This window comes from Triticum aestivum, chromosome 7B (genome assembly GCF_018294505.1).
Source record: "Triticum aestivum cultivar Chinese Spring chromosome 7B, IWGSC CS RefSeq v2.1, whole genome shotgun sequence".
In the NCBI taxonomy this organism is placed as follows: Eukaryota; Viridiplantae; Streptophyta; class Magnoliopsida; order Poales; family Poaceae; genus Triticum; species Triticum aestivum.
Window position 1 is genome coordinate 575,507,300 of NC_057813.1, and position 15,044 is coordinate 575,522,343.

Here is a 15,044-nt window from a genome sequence, read left to right on the forward strand (position 1 = left end):
CTAGGGTTTTGGCGATGGCAACAGAGACGACATCAGGCGACGGTGATGAGGATCCTTGTCTACAACCCAGATGAGCATCTCATCCCTTCGATTTTTGCTATATGTCGTTGCCAAAAAATGGCATTTTGTTAGGTCATGGCCACTGTAATTTTGCTCCGGCTTTGGTCACCCTTGGCTCACTGTAATTTTGATTAGGTCATATGTAAACATATTGATAGAAATGGCATTTTTAGAACTGTGTTTGCTCTAGGTCATGGCCATGGCATTTTTAAGAATTGTTTAAGTATTGTTTGCTTTATGTTATGGCCAGAAAAGACCAAACTAGTCCAAAGATCATGGTTATGGCATTTTGAAGAATTGTTTGCTCTAGCTCTAGGTCATGGCCAAAAAGACCATGGCATTTAGAAGAATGGTTTGCTATAGGTCATAGACAAAACAGTGCCAAGATTTTAGTTGCATTTAGTTCAATATACATTGCTACTATCCCGTGACACATTTTTTTTTTGCGGTTGACCCGTGACATATTCTTGGCCTTTGGGGTTCCCAATATGTCAGCTTCTTTGGCATGGGCTCCAGGTGTTTTCCTCTATTCTGGAGTGCCCTTGGTGCTGCTTTTAATACACTGTTTAGCTCCAAACTTTCCATCGTCGTGTTTCGAATGTGTGCGCTCTGCTGCTGTGTTCACCGTAGCGTCAGATGTGTTAATATTTGTCCTTTTGTTGTCCAATACTTGTGCTGGCAGGAACTTTATGTGAATTGCTTGAAGCTACAGCACCATTAGTCCGGATTGATGACAAAGTTGAATCTGTCACTTATGAGATACGTAAAGCTAATCAAGCTATTGACAACCATGCACTGTTTCAGGTTCATCGACTACAGGATTGGCACTTTTCGAGATATGTGCTTATGTGGTCTTCTCATGCAACAAGGCCTCCCCGCTCGAGCACTTATCATTCTAGTTGTGCAGCTGGGCAACAACCTCTTCTGCGAAAACAACAACATTGGAAACATTGTTATCCGATGTTTCTTGTTGTTTCATCAATAGGTTTCCGTTTGTGTCCTCCACAAACACGGCTTCAACACTTGGGGGACATCAGTTGTTACCTCATTGGCTTTTGTTCTCTTGCTATTGGCATTAGCAGCATCATTGCTGGGTAGCTCCATGCAATCTGGGTGAGAGCCTGATTTCTCTTTTATCTGGTTCTCCTATGGTTCACCCTATCTGTCATCTTGTGGCTTCGGACGGGCAATACCCACGTGAGGAGCTAGCTCTAGATCAACGCAAAGAACTGAGCAACCTCTCATCATTATTGCTAATAGTGAGTGTATCGCCCTGTCTTGATGTTATCGGGCGGTCCGAAAGGTTTGCCGCAGCATCCAATGATGATCTTTTGCGGTGGTTGATAACCCACAAATATAGGGGATCGTAACAGTTTTCGGGGGTGGAGTATTTAACCCAAATTTATTGATTCGACACAGGGGGAGCCAAAGAATATTTGCAAGTATTAGCAGTTGAGTTGTCAATTCAACCACACCTGGAGAACTAAATATCTGCAGCAGAGTGACTAGTAGCACAGTAATATGATTGTTTGATAGCGATAGTAATGATAGCAACCGTGACAGTAACAGTAACAGTAATGGTAGCAGTTTCGTAGCAATTGTAACAACAACAGTAGTAGTAACTTAGCAAAGATCACTATGTGAAAGTCGTAGGCATTGGATCAATGATGGGTAATTGTATTGGATGACATTAAGGACAGTAAAACTGAACCTAATCCCTGGCCTCTCATGTCATTAGCGATATCAGCCGTCCGATTTCATGTCAGAGTCATTTCTGGTCGTCGGATTGGATTGTTACCACTAAATGGGCCGACTGTCCTGAAGGGCAGCTACTCCGCTGGAAAAATCACAGCATTCTGGTTAAGTGGGCCGGCCAACCGAGTGAAGCCCACATATCCATCCAACCGTACGAGAGACCCTTTCACCCATCATCTCTCACACTGCCTCGTGAACCCTAACGGAGGCACCCAGTCTACAGGGGGCCGAAAAGCATGGCGCGGCGGCGGTGTCGCCTCTCCTCCGATCCCGACCTCGCGTGGCAACGCCTTCCGCCGCTTATCAGCCCGCCCAGTGCGTTGCCACCTCTCCATTGACCCCTGGTGGTGCGAGCAGGATGGTAAGTTGTTCTCTCACCATGGTTTGGCCTCCTGCCGCGATGTATCTCTGTGCTCGAGCTGAGTCCTGATAGCTACTGGCCCTCCCTCTTGTCCCTCCTCACATCCGCACACAACACACGCAAGGTGGATTCAATTCAATGGGACACACAGGAAGCAGAGGAAAAGCAGAGTAGTATAGGTTCAGAGAGAGAGAGAGAGAGACAAGTTTTCTATTTAGGCAAAGAATGATTTTCTTTTTGTTTTGTTTTTTCCGCTGTAACAGATACAACAATTGAGCTAAGCAACGAATGCCCACTCTTATTTATACACGATTTTAATCACTGCTAGGGACCGACTTGGCTGCAACATATGCAGTCAATACACTAATCCTAGACTAGCCAAACCTGAATTGTCCACGAACACACACAGGCTGCAAGTCTAAAATGCACACAATCACATGACAGTGTTCACATTGCACTAACAACTGTTTAACTACTGTCAGGTTTAAGCCAACAAGGCCACTATGCCAAGATCAGTTGTAGCCACTTAAGCTCAGCAGTAATGTCCTTTTCTTTGGGTGAGGCAAAATTTGTGCTGGATTTTAGAAAATAGAACATTCTTGACAGTGATAACATGAGATCTGGTCATGTAATGTGGTTCTTCTAATCAAGGAAGCCATGACTTGTGAGGATTAGTTATGCTTTATTGATGTTTCTAGATGTGGGCATAATTATGATCATAAGTTTGTAACTTTAACCTTGTCAGTACGTAACATCCGTAGCATATGAATAACAAAGCTCAAAGTTCTAGAGGTAAATATCTCTTTTGTTATATTTGCGTGACACTAGTTTGGACTTCCAATTCTTTCCACCTGCTATGTTTACTTTTTATATCATCTATCAATTCTTAGAATTGTCATCTCCTCTAGCTAACTTTTGTGGGCAGGTATAGTTTATACAAGTTTTAAAATGTGCGGTAGGAATAGTTTTTGCCATCTTGTGACCCACAATTGGCAACTAATGTCAAAACCATCACTATTACTTTGTAACCGAGTCAAATTATCATTTTGTCTTAATGATAGAACAGAGAGTTGAAGCTATCTAAGTATACCCAAGGGATGTGAAATTTACATCAAATGGTTCAAGAGCTGGCACCTCCCCCACGCATGCTCATTGCAGCATGGGAAGGCCATGCGCGACGGCATTGCTGCTGGGGAAATCAGTGACGAGGGTGGCTGGGAAAAACAAAATCATGGTGTGGAACTGAATTTATTCTAGGTATGTTTTTTCCGCTTCTCAAGTCCATCTCAATCCCTGTCCATATTTCCTTACTTTTTCTCTGGATTCTATATAGGTTAGGTCAATGAGGGTTTATAACTTGGTACAAAGTTTCGCGAGGACTCAGCTTCTTGGGATGCAGAAGGGAAAGTTAAGTTGATATGTCTTAATTAATGAAAAACATGTCAAGAGGAACACGTGTTCTTATATAGGTACTATTTGGGAGATGGTCAGGTACTGTAGGTTGTATAGTTTATATATTTGGGTGATGGTTCTATCATGCGTAGTTAAAACTTGCCTATTGACAAACCATCACCTACTGCAAATGACGCATGGGTGTTGCAGATCATGCATCATGGGTATTTGCTTCTAATATGACGATTCAATCATTCTACTTTTGGTCCAATGGCAAGGATACACTGACTCTGATTCTTTTTTGAGTTTCTGTGGACATTGCTTGATCTGGATTACGATAAGAGATCAATTGTTAAGGTTGTACCGAACCACGTATTTACTACTGAGCAGTACTATAGTCTCTTAGTTATGCTTTTAAAAGTAAATTTCATGTCTACCAATGATTAGAGATTTTAGAAAACCTTAGGCAGAAGCTTTCTTGCCAAAGAAAGGCCCTTCAGAAGCTACTACATGTATATGCTCACATCTTGCTTACTTTATTTTTGTAACTTCTTGCGGTTTATTTACATGTAAGCTTTGTTATCTACTTAATTAGTTATTTGTCTTCTGGATTGTACAAATGACTTTAGCTGATATGATGTACACATCTTCACATAGATTGTTCCAAGACACCTGAAAACCATTAGTCAATCTAGACATCAGAAAACAAAGATGAATCATTTATATTTACCCTTTATTTTGTTGAACATAAGGATAATCATGGATGGTTTTCTTTCCTTGTGGAAATTATTATGATGATCATTCATCAAAGGTGCACACATGCATGATTTTCTTCTTATAAAGCATGTTCATTGTAGTCAGGTGATGTTGTTTAAGTTAAAGTGAGAGGTATTGCGTCAATTTATTTTTTGACCTTTTCATTTAAGGTAGCCATAAGCTACAAATGGACATGTAACATTGTATGCACAAACTTCTATGAAATAACTTTTGTCGGCCTATTTTATGCTTTTGAATACTTTATAATTCAACTATGTTTACCTTTTGTCTCCTTGCATTTATACTTTTATAGAAATTCCTATATTTTTTGCCCAAATAGATGGGCGCAGCAACACGCGCCAATAATGATCTAGTTCATCATATAACAGTCACAACCTAGAGCGACACAAAACTAGCTCTAGTTCATCAATGTAATGTAAGCATGTATTTCGTATATAGTTATACGTGCTTGCGATAAGAACTTGCATGCCATCTTTTGTCCTACCCTCCCGTGGTAGCGGGGTTCATAAGGAAACTAAGGGATATTAAGGCCTCCTTTTAATATCGAACCGGAACAAAGCATTAAAGACATAGTGAATACATGAACTCCTCAAACTACGGTAATCACCGGAAAGAATCCCAATTATTGTCACCTTGGGGTACGCAGATCATAACACGTAATAGGTGCGTATAACTTGCATGATAGGATCAAGAACACAAATATATTCATGAAAACATAAAGGGTTCAAATATGAAATCATGGCACTCGGACCCTAGTGACAAGCATTAAGCATAGCAAAGTCATAGCAACATCAATCTCAGAACACAGTGGATAGTAGGGATCAAGTCCTAACAAAACTAACTCGATCATGATAAATCTCATCCAACCCATCACCGTCTAGCAAGCCTACGAAGGAATTACTCACTGCCGGTGATGAGCATCATGAACTTGGTGATGAAGAAGGGTTGGTTGTGATGATGGAAACGAACCCCCCCTCTCCTGAGCCCCGAACGGACTTCAGATCTGGCCTCTCGTTGAAGAACAGGAGGTGGTGGCGGCTTTGTATCGTAAAACACGATGAAACTTTTTCACTTATTTGTGCAGAAATGTAGGGAAAGGCTGCGTACTATAGACCCAAAGTGGTCGGACCCTTCCCTGGACCCTGCGCAAGCGGGAGCTACATGCACCAGGTTGCCCTTTAAATAGGAATTTATAGACTTGAGTTTAGGGTCAGCAGAGCCACGTGGGCCTCACAAGGCACCATGCCGCGCACATGTGGCTTGTGGGCCACTGGGGCTCCCCTCCTATGGGTCTTTGCTCCAGTATTTTTTTATTTATTCCATAAAAAATCTCCAAAAAGTTTTGTCCAGTTCCGGTAAGTTCTATTTCTGCACAAAAACAACACCATGGTAGTTCTGCTGAAAACAACGTCAGTCCGGGTTAGTTTCATTCAAATCATGCAAATTAGAGTCCAAAGCAAGAGAAAAAGTGTTAGGAAAAGTAGATACGATGGAGGCGTATCAACTCCCCCAGCATAACTCATAGTTTGTCCTCAAGCAATTCACTTGACAAACTAAAAGTGATAAAGAAAAACTTTTATGAACTCTTTTGTTCTTGTGTCCATATATATGCTTAAATAGTACCCAAGCTTTCAGCAAAGATCATAACTAACCATGCAAATGACAACTCTTAGAAATTATACTCACTCATATCAATGGCATAATCAACTAGCGGGCAATAATAACATATCTCAAATGCCAACACTTTGTCAAAACAATCATGATATAATATGAAAACATGGTATCTCGCAAGCCCTTTCTGAGACTGCAAAACATAAATGTAGGGCACCTCCAAAGTTCAAGGAGCATCTAAAGATTGTCATTCATGTTAGAAGAGATTAAATCATGATGCACATATATTAACTATACACAATGCATAAGAATGACAATAGTGCTCTCAGGACTAGTGCTTGGTTGAGAAGGTGAGGACTAAAAAATAAAAGTAAAATAATGTAAAAGTAAATAGATAGGCCCTTCGTAGAGGGAAGCAGAGATTTGTGATACGTGTGCAAGTATCTATAATTTTTTATTGATGAATGTTATTATAGTATCAATCTTGGATGTTTTATATACACTTTCAAGCAATTATATATCATTTTGGGACTAACCTATTAACTTAGTGCCTAGTGCCAGTTGCTCTTTTTTGTCTATCTTTGGTTTTTCAGAATATTAGTACCAAAAGAAGTCCAAATGCCATGAAACTTTTTGGAGATTTTTTCTGGCAATAAGAGACCCTGGAAGCTTCAAGAGGGGACAAGAAGATGGAGCAGTGGCCCATGAGGCATCAGGGCGCGCCTAGGGGGGTAGGGTACACCCTGGTGGCTTGTGGGGTCCACGTTGCTCTATTTGACCTAACTCTGAGGAGTCCATGAAATACTTTTTCTGTCGCCGCAAGTTGTTCTTCTTGATAGACCCCATTTGGAGGCCTTTTCCGGTACTCTGTCAGAGGGTGAAATGACCATGGAGGGGCTCTACATCATCCTTGCTGCCCTTATGATGATGCTTGAGTAGTTTACCACAGACCTACATGTGCATAATTAGTAACTAGATGGGTTCTTTTCTCTATTTGATCTTCAATACAATGTTCTCCTTGATGTTCTTGGAGTTCTATCTGATGTAATCACCTTTTGCGATGTGTTTGTTGGGATCCGATGAATTGTGAGTTACAGCAATGGATCTATCTATGAAATATTATTTGAGTTTTGTTTGAACTCTTTTATGCATAATTGTTATAGCATCATATTTGTCTTCGATCTATTGATTTGGTTTGGCCAACTAGATTGATTTTTCTTGCAATGGGAGACGTGCTTTGTAATCGGTCCGATCTTGCGGTGCTCAATCCCAGTGATAGGAAGGGACATGACACGTATTGTATCGTCGTTATAAAGGGTAAAAAATGGGGTTTATTCATACGTGAGTTTATCTTGTCTACATCATGTCATCTTGCCTGAGGCGTTACTCCATTTTTTATGAACTTAATACACTAGATGCATGCTGGATAGTAGTCGATGTGTGGAGTAATAGTAGTAGATGCATGCAGGAGTCGGTCTAGTTGTCTCGGACGTGGTGCCTATATACATGATCATTGCCTTGGATATCTTCATAATTATTTGCTTTTATATCAATTGCCCAATAGTAATTTGTTTACCCACCATATGCTATTTTGAAGAGAGAAGCCTCTAGTGAAAACTATGGCCCTCGGGTCTATCGTTTAGCATATATAAAACCAAAAATACCTTGCTGCATTTTTATTTTATTTATTTTATTTTGTATTTTTGTCCGATCTATCTATCAAATAACATACAATTTAATCTTGCTCCGTTGCTCGTAACCATCGAGGGATTGACAACCCCTTGTTCGCATTGGATTGCAACGATTTGTTGTTTGTGTGCAGGTGTTGCCAAAGAGGTGTTGCTTGGTTCTCCTACTGGATTAATAAGCTTGGTTCTTAACTGAGGGAAAAACTCACCGGTACAGCGAGGTGCCATACAAACGGTTTTAACCCCTTTCCGTGATGACATTTTGAACCATCGCCAAGTGAGTGACTACGATAGGCACTAAAAAAAGACACATCCGTGACATTTTGGGCCAAACGAAAAAAAATTCTGTCATACTTATGACACTTTTAAGAAGATAATTATGACAAAACCCTGTATCAACATAGATGTGGTCGGCTCCTACTTCTATGACAAAAAATCATGACAGAAAATGGGCTTTTCGTCCTGGGCGGGCCGGAAACGCACCTGCATGACATTCTTTGGGGCGTCCATGACAGAAAAAATTATGGTAGAAGCGAGGTCGAGGAAAATTTCGGGGACTTCCCGGTTACGGTGGGTGGTCGGGGCCGAGAGATGCATGGAGGTTTGCATGTTTCTGTCGTACACATACGTGCGTGTGTGCGAGGTGTTGCGCCCTAACTGAACCCAAGCGAGGCATTGGCTCTAACTGAACCCGAGCGATTGCACTAGCTATGTTACTGAACCACGATCAATCCCTTGTTGTTAAATGAACCCGAGTGATTCCTTCGCTACTGCTGCTAACTAAAGCCGATCGAACCTGCTGCCTCTTGATGAACAGTGAATGTGGGGGTTGGTTGAATGAGTCGAGACAAATGTGGATGGGGTTGGATGAACAGTTCCTGGTGGGGGTTGGATGAACAGGATCCCGTGGTAGTAGAGGTCGTTTCCGCTGGATGAATAGGACCCCGATCGAGGAGGTGTGGGTGGATGAACAGTAGCTAGTGGAGGGAGCCCGCGGAAGACAGGTTGAGCAGGACCTCGTGGAGGGGCTGGTTGAACAGGACCCCGTGGAGGGCTGGTTGAACAGTAGCCGATGGAGGCTGGATGAACAGGACCCCATGGAGGGCTGGATGAATAGTTGCCGGTGGAGGTGGGAGGAAGTCAACGATGGATGAACAGTAGCAGGTGGAGGCTAGAGGAAGTCGATGGTGGATGAACAGTAGCCCCTTGGAGTCCCGTTTTGCGGTACGCCACACCCCTCCTAATGAAGAAGACCCCCATTTCGACCGTAGGAGGTCGAAGAGAAGTCTGTTTCCTCCATTTTGCGGTACACCACAACCCTCCTTACCAACATGACCCTGTTTCGACTGTAGGAGGTCGAAGAGAAGTCTGTTTCCTCCATTTTCTGGTATGCCACACCCCTCCCGGTGAACAGGATCCCGTTTCGACCATAGGCGGTCGAACAGAAGGTCGTTTCCTTCGTTCTGCGGTACGCCAGGCCTCCTTTCGGCTGTTCCGTCCAAGCCGGTTGGCTCCTGATGAACACGCGACGCATTCTGACCCAGTCTGTTGCCTCTCGATGAACAGGACGTGTTTCGACCAAGTCATTTGGCTCCCGGCGAATGCTATGTCTTGAGCTAGCGTTGGTTTTCCCCGAAGAGGATAGGGTGATGCAGCAAGTGTAGCGTAAGTATTTCCCTCAGTTTTTGAGGACCAAGGTATCAATCTAGTAGGAGGCTCCTCAAAAGTCCCTCGCACCTACACAAACAAACTGAGAACTCGCAACCAACGCAATAAAGTGGTTGTCGATCCCTTCACGGCCACTTGCGAAAGTGAGATCTGATAGAGATAGTATGATATATTTTTGGTATTTTATAAAATAGATGCAAAAAGATAAAGATGCAGATAAAAGTAGATTGAAAGCAAATATGATAAGAGATAGACCCGGGGACCATAGGTTTCACTAGAGGCTTCTCTCGAGAGCATAAGTATTACGGTGGGTGAACAAATTACTGTCGAGCAATTGATAGAAAAGCGCATAGTTATGAGATTATCTAGGCATGATCATGTATATAGGCATCACATCCATAACAAGTAGACCGACTCCTTCCTGCATCTACTACTATTACTCCACACATCGACCGCTATCCAGCATGCATCTAGAGTATTAAGTTCATAAGAACAGAGTAACACATTAAGCAAGATGACATGATGTAGAGGGATAAACTCATGCAATATGATATAAACCCCATCTTGTTATCCTCGATGGCAACAATACAATACGTGTCTTGCAACCCTTTCTGTCACTGGGTAAGAACACCGCAAGAACCCAAAGCTAAGCACTTCTCCCATGGCAAGAAAGATCAATCTAGTAGGCCAAACCAAACCGATAATTCGAAGAGACTTGCAAAGATAACTCAATCATACATAAAAGAATTCAGAGAAGATTCAATTATTATCCATAGATAAATCTGATCATAAACCCACAATTCATCGGATCTCGACAAACACACCGCAAAAAGAGATTACATCGAATAGATCTCCACAAGAGAGGGGGAGAACATTGTATTGAGATCCAAAAAGAGAAGAAGCCATCTAGCTAATAACTATGGACCCGTAGGTCTGTGGTAAACTACTCACAACTCATAGGAGGGGCAAGGATGTTGATGTAGAGGTCCTCCATGGTCGATTCCCCCTCCGGCAGAGTGTCGGCGAAGGCTCCAAGATGGGATCTCGCGGATACAGAAGGTTACGGTGGTGGAAATTGTGTTTCATGGTGCCCCTGGATGTTTTCGGGGTCCGTAGGTATATATAGGAGGAAGAGGTACGTCGGTGGACGCCCGAGGGGCCCACGAGATAGGGGGGCGCGCCCTACAGGGGGCGCCCTCCTGTCTCGTGGAGGCTCCAGTTGTTTCTTGACTTGCACTCCAAGCTCTCCGGATCTTGTTCGTTCCAAAAATCACGTTCCCGAAGGTTTCATTCCGTTTGGACTCCATTTGATATTCCTTTTCTTCGAAATACTGAAATAGGCAAAAAAACAGCAATATGGGCTGGGCCTCCGGTTAGTAGGTTAGTCCCAAAAATGATATAAATGTATAAAATAAAGCCCATAAACATCCAAAAGAGGTAATATAATTGCATGGAACAATCAAAAATTATATATACGTTGGAGACGTATCAAGCATCCCCAAGCTTAATTCCTGCTCGTCCTCGAGTAGGTAAACGATAAAAAGAGAATTTTTGATGTGGAATGCTACCTAGCAATGTAATTTTATTTAATGTGGCATGAATGTTCAGATCCAAATAATACAAAATAAAAGTTCATATTGAAATAAGAAATAGTAATACTTCAAGCATACTAAGCAAAGTAATCATGTCTTCTCAAAATAACAAGGCCAAAGAAAGTTATCTCTACAAAATCATATAGTCTGGCTGTTGCTCTATGTTCATCACACAAAGTATTTAATCATGCACAACCCCGATGACGAACCAAGCAATTTTTTCATACTTTAATAATCTCAAACTCTTTCAACTTTCACGCAATACATGAGCGTGAACCATGGACATAGCACTATATGTGAAATAGAATGGTGGTTGTGGAGAAGACAAAAAGGAGAAGATAGTCTCACATCAACTAGGCGTATCAACGGGCTATGGAGATGCCCATTAATAGATATCAATGTGAGTGAGTAGGATTGCCATGCAACGGATGCACTAGAGCTATAAATATGTGAAAGCTCAATCAAAAGAAAACTAGTGGGTGTGCATCCAACGTGCTTGCTCATGAAGACCTATGGCATTTTGAGGAAGCCCACCATTGGAATATACAAGCCAAGTTCTATAATGAAAAATTCCCACTAGTATATGAAAGTGACAACATATGAGACTCTCTATCATGAAGATCATGGTGCTATTTTGAAGCACAAGTGTGGAAAAAGAGATAGTAGCATGTCCCTTCTCTCTTTTTCTCTCAATTTTTTCTTTTCCCCTTTTTTTCTTTCTTTTTTTTCTTTGGCCTTCTCTCTTTTTTGGCCTTTCTCCCCTTTTTTTTCTTTTTTTTTTCTTTTTTTAAAGTCCGAAGTCTCATCCCGACTTGTGGGGGAATCATAGTCTTCATCATCCTTTCCTCACTAGGACAATGCTCTAATAATGAAGATCATCACACTTTTATGGATTTACAACTCAAAAATTACAACTCAAAGCTAGAACAAGATATGACTCTATGTAAATGCCTCCGGCGGTAATACCGGGATATGCAATGAATCAAGAGCGACATATATGAAGATTGATGGTGGATTTGCCACAAATACGATGCCAACTACATGATCATGCAAAGAGCAATATGACAATGATGAAACGTGTCATAATAAACGGAATGGTGGAAAGTTGCATGGCAATATATCTCGGAATGGCTATGGAAATGCCATAATAGGTAGGTATGGTGGCAGTTTTGAGGAAGGTATATGGCGGGTGTATGGTACCGGCGAAATTTGCACGGTACAAGACAGGCTAGCAATAATGGAAGGGTGAAAGGGTGCGTATAATCCATGGACTCAACATGAGTCAAAAGAACTCATATACTTGTTGTAAAAATTTAGAAGTTATCAAAAACCAAAGCACTACACGCATGCTCCTAGGGGGATAGATTGGTACGAAAAGACCATCGCTCGTCCCCGGCTGCCACTCATAAGGAAGACATTCAATAAATAACATTGTGCTCCAACTTCATCACAAAGCGGTTCACCATATGTGCGTGCTACGGGAATCACAAACTTTAACACAAGCATTCTTTAAATTCATAATCACCCAACTAGCATGACTTTAATATCACTACCTCCATATCTCAAAACAATTATCAAGCATCAAATTGATCATAACATCCAATTCACTTTCTATGATAGTTTTTATTATACCCAACTTGGATGCTCATCATTCTAGGACCAAATTTGTAACCATAGCAAATACCATGCTGTTCTAAAAGACTCTCAAAATAGTATAAGTGAGCATGGGAGACTAGCAATTTATATAAAATTAATCCACCACCATGCTCTAAGAGATATAAGTGAAGCACTAGAGCAAAAACTATCAAGCTCAAAAGATATAAGTGAAGCACATAGAGTATTCTAGCAAATTCTAATCAAATAGGCTTCTCCCAAAAGGTGTGTACAGTAAGGATGATTGTGGTAAACTAACAAGCAAAATACCAATATAATACACGACGCTCCAAGCAAAACACATATCATGTGGCAAATAAAAATATAGCTCCAAGTAAAGTTACCAATGAATGAAGACGAAAGAGGGGATGCCTTCCCGGGGCATCCCCAAGCTTAGGCTTTTGGCTATTATTGAATATCTTGGGGTGCCTTGGGCATCCCCAAGCTTAGGAAGTTGCCACTCTTTATTCCATAGTCCATAAAAGCTTTACCCAAAACTTGAAAACTTCACAACACAAAACTCAATAGGAAATCTTATAAGCTCCGTTAGTGAAAGAAAACAAAACCACCACATAAGGTACTGCAATGAAATCATTATTTATTTATTATTGTGTTAAACCTACTGTATTCCAACTTCCTTATGGTTTATAAACTAATTTATTAGCTATAGATGCATTGAAATAAGCAAACAACACACGAAAAACAGAATCTGTCAAAAACAGAACAGTCTGTAGCAATCTGTAACTAACGCAAACTTCTGGAACTATAAATATCCTACAAAAATAGGATGTACTGGAAACTTTGTTTATTGATCATCAGCAAAAAGAATCAATGCAAAATCACGTTTCTGTGATTTATTGATTTTTTTCTCGTGAGCACAAAGTTTCTGTTTTTCAGCAGAATCAAATCAACCATCATCATAGTTTATCCTATAGGTTCTACTTGGCACAAACACTAAAAAAAAGATAAAAACAAATCTAAACAGAAAGTAGAAATTTTTTTAACACTAAGAGGAACAAAAACAAAGGACATAAATAGAAGTGGGTTGGCTCCCAACTAGCGCTATCGTTTAACGCCCCTAGCTAGGCATAAAAGCGAGGATAGATCTAACGAGTGCCATCTTTGGCACTAAATTCATAAGTAGCACGCATGATGGATTCATAAGGTAATTTGACTTTCTTTCTTGGAAAGTGCTCCATGATTTTATTTAAGGGAAATTGGAATCTAATGTTCCCTTCTTTCATATCGATAATCGCACCAATCGTTCTAAGGAAAGGTCTGCAAAGAATAATAGGGCAAGAAAGATTGCAATCTATATCAAGAACGATAAAATCTACGGGCACCAAATTTCTATTTGCAATAATAAGAACATCATTGATCCTTCCCATAGGCTTTTTAATGGTGGAATCCGCAAGGTGCAAATTTAAAGAGCAATCTTCAAGATCATGGAAACCTAGAATATCACATAAAGTTTTTGGAATCGTGGAAATACTAGCACCCAAATCACACAAAGCAAAACACTCATAATCTTTAATTCTAATCTTTATAGTAGGTTCCCACTCATCATTAAGTTTTCTAGGTATAGAAACTTCCAAATTAAGTTTTTCATCATAAGATTGCATCAAGGCATCAACATATGTTTGGTAAAAGCTTTGTTTTGACTATAAGCACGAGAAGAATTAACAACGGATTGCAACAAGGAAATACAACTTTTTAAAGAGAAATTATCATAATCAAATTCCTTGAAATCCGAGATAGTAGGTTCAACATTATTAGGAGTTGAGTATTCTCCAATCTCTCTTTTACCAAATTTAGCATTAAGATCTAAAAACTCCGAATTCTTAGGACGCCTTCTAGGCAAGGTTGATTCGTCATCAGTCCCATAATCATCAAAATTCATATTTCAAAACATAGATCTAATAGGAGACGCATCAATAACTTTAAGATCCTCATCATTATTTTCATGGAAACTAGAAGAACACGCTTTTATAAAGATATCTTTCTTAGCACGCAATCTAGCGGTTCTTTCCTTGCACTCGTCAATGGAAATTCTCATCACTTTGAGAGACTCATTGATATCATGCTTAGGAGGAGAAGGTCTAAGTTTAAGAGAATCAAGATCAAGCGAAAGTCTATCAACATTCCTAACCAAATCATCAACTTTGAGCAATTTTTCTTCAAGCAAAGCATTAAAATTCTTTTGAGAAATCATAAATTATTTCACACTATTCTCAAAATCAAAGGGCATCTTATTAAAATTACCATAAGAATTATAGTTGTAATTTCCATAATTATTAGAGGAATTACTAGGGAACGGTCTAGCATTAAAGTTTCCTCTATAAGCATTGTTTCCAAAACTATTCCTACCAACAAAATTCACATCCATAGATTCATTATTATTCTCAATCAAGGAAGACAAAGGCATATCATTAGGATCAAGAGGAGTATTTTTAGTAGCAAACATCTTCATAAGTTCATCCATCTTTC

General features: G+C 40.4%; 1 long non-coding RNA gene across 2 annotated transcripts; it reads left to right on the top strand.

Moving 5' to 3' along the window:
* Positions 1-1,980: 1,980 nt before the first annotated feature.
* Positions 1,981-3,827, top strand: LOC123162040 (uncharacterized). 2 transcript variants are annotated; one of them, XR_006481006.1, is made up of 3 exons: positions 1,981-2,176; positions 3,238-3,433; positions 3,510-3,827. It is a non-coding gene; the product is annotated as an uncharacterized lncRNA (long non-coding RNA). The 2 variants fall into 2 exon arrangements; XR_006481007.1 differs by having other exon boundaries at positions 3,243-3,433.
* The last annotated feature ends 11,217 nt before the right edge of the window (positions 3,828-15,044 follow it).